The sequence below is a fragment of the Sardina pilchardus genome, chromosome 22 (genome assembly GCF_963854185.1).
Source record: "Sardina pilchardus chromosome 22, fSarPil1.1, whole genome shotgun sequence".
In the NCBI taxonomy this organism is placed as follows: domain Eukaryota; kingdom Metazoa; phylum Chordata; class Actinopteri; order Clupeiformes; family Clupeidae; genus Sardina; species Sardina pilchardus.
The window spans coordinates 26,957,550-26,960,049 of record NC_085015.1 but is presented as its reverse complement, the minus strand read 5'-3'; the positions used below and the strand labels follow the sequence as shown (position 1 = coordinate 26,960,049).

The 2,500-nt window shown below is 52.5% G+C and overlaps 1 protein-coding gene across 2 annotated transcripts in view; it reads left to right on the top strand.

Moving 5' to 3' along the window:
• Nucleotides 1-2,500, top strand: part of LOC134070084 (C-terminal-binding protein 2) — an 80,620-nt gene that overhangs the window by 64,580 nt on the left and 13,540 nt on the right. The window lies entirely within an intron of this gene.

Genomic DNA, 2,500 nt, shown 5'->3' with positions numbered 1-2,500 from the left:
AGTGGGACTGACTGAGTCAGTGTAAGAGGCTTTCTGGTGGCACATTTGTGACAGATGTGTCTCATTATGTAAAATGTTTTTTTTCTATTTGTTTTTTTCAGCTTAGTTGTTGCAGGGTGTGGTTGGGCCCCTCTCTCCCAGCCTTGTGTTTGGAGTTAATATGTGAAGTGTACTATATTACCCTCGCAGACCTCTTGCCCGGAGTAGTAGTGGGGGAGCTCTGTAATTACATTGCGCTGGCTTGTAGCACAGCCTTTATTGCCCTTTGTGTGTGTGTGTGTGTGTGTGTGTGAGAGAGAGAGAAAGTGTGTGTGAGAGAGAGAGAGAGAGGGAGAGCGCTGAGCGACAAAGCAAAGCTTCACAAACACACACACACACACACACACGGATAGAGAGAGATGCTATCAGCCTCGGTCGTCACCTTCACCTCCAGATTGCCTGCGTGATTCAGAGAAATGGAGATGGCACCAAAAAGAGGGGAGGGAGAGAGAGAGAGAGAGAGGAGAGACAAAAGGGAGGGAGAGAGTGTGTTTGGCGGAGGAGGCGGTGGCGGCGCCCTGGATTGGGCGCTGAAGCGCAGCGGTTGTCTGTGCGAGTCATAAAGCTGTGATGTAGATCTCACCTCCCAGCGCGTTCCCCCCCCCCCCCCCCTCCACCCCGTCCCCCGTCGGCCCGCCCGCGATAATGCCTGGTCATGTAGCTGCTTATCGGCACGGCGACGAGCAAGCGCGGCTTTTGTTAGAGGAGGCCATCATCTTATCTTGTCCCGTGTTGTGTTTTCCTTTTTTTTTTTTTTTTTTTGGTGCACAGCTCAGAGCCATGCACAAAGACAGAGGCAAACAGTGGAGGCAGCTGCACACGCACATCCTCCCACACACACACACACACACACACACACACACACACCCCACCCCCAATTCTCATCTCCAGCCAGCGCTGTGACCACATCATTGCGGGGAGTAGTGAAAAACTGCACAGAGCCACAAATGAGGTCAGATTTGGAAGAGTGCGCTCTACTTATTTTGGTCAGCAAAGGAATAAGGGAGTGGTGAAGTACACACACACACACACACACACACAAACTCACACACACACACACACACACACACACACACACACACACACAGTCTCTGTTCATGTCGCTGATGCCCTGTGGATGCCAACTCAGGGCAGCTAGAGGTGTGGCAGTGGTGCCCTGACACTGGGCAAGGCACACAGAAGCAGACATGCGTGCACACACACACACACACACACACACACACTCCTACATATACTCAAGCGCACACAGACACACACACACACACGCACGCACACACACACGAGGCTCCACAGCCCCGCCAGCCACCCCTCTGTGCTTGAGTCTCTGTCATATCCCCCCAGATCCAATGAGCTCACCCAGGGGATGACATCATGGCTGCAAAATCGCACACACAAGCACAGAGACACACACCAGCACAGTTGTGCTCAGACACACAGACGTGTGCGCACACACGCGCGCACACACGCGCGCACACACACACACATACACACTTGTGCATACACACAGAGACACAGATACACACACACACACACACACACACACACACATGCACACAGTTGTGCATAGACACAGAGAGACACACACACACACACACACACACAGGCATGCATGCACAAAGAGAGAGGCCTCTGCTTTGTCTCAGCGCAAAAGCCAAGCCATCAGAAATAATAGCTCTCCAGACCTTCTGCATATCCAGTTTCAGCTGAGAAGAGAGGAGTGGGAGGAGAGGGGAGGAATACGAGAGAGTGGGAGCAAAAGAGAAGAGAAGAGAAGAGAGCAGAGGAGAGGAGAGGGGGGGAGAAAAGATTAGGTCACATTTTCCGTTTAAGCAAACGCTGCTCAGAAACGATTCTCCTCACAAAACATTTCATTGCGCCAGTCATTCTTAACGCCAGGGCGCTTTGTCCTCAGCTAACGCAGCCGTTGGCGAGAGAAAAAGAGATAGGCGAGAGAGGGAGAGAGAGAGAGAGAGAGAGCAAGGGGAACGAGACAAGCAGGCAGAAAAAGAGAGAGGGAGAGGGAGCGAGTGAGAGAAGAATTGGACAGAAAGTGTAAGGAGAGCTTTAACCTTGAATTAGCATCTAGCAGGGCTTCTCGGGACAGGCGTCTAATAAAAGCGGCCGGGAAAGTGCGGCCTAATCTGCTAATCAGCGCGGCGCTAATGTAGTTAGGCTGCAGGGGAATTTAAAGCCATTATTTACCCTGGCAGGGCCCCGGCAGCCCAGCCTCTCACCCGCTCGGCCACGGCCCTCTCTTTAACCTTGCAGAGAGACACAGGAGGGAGAGAGAGGGAGAGAGAGATGCAGGCAGGGAGGGGGAGAGAGAGGGAGCATTTTTACCCTGGCCCTGTCGGGCACACTGCAGTAATTATGCATTGTTAATGGTATTGCTTTCGAGCCTCATGACCTCATGCCAGACATCATATCTCTTCTCCCCCCCCGACCTTGCTTCATTTCACTT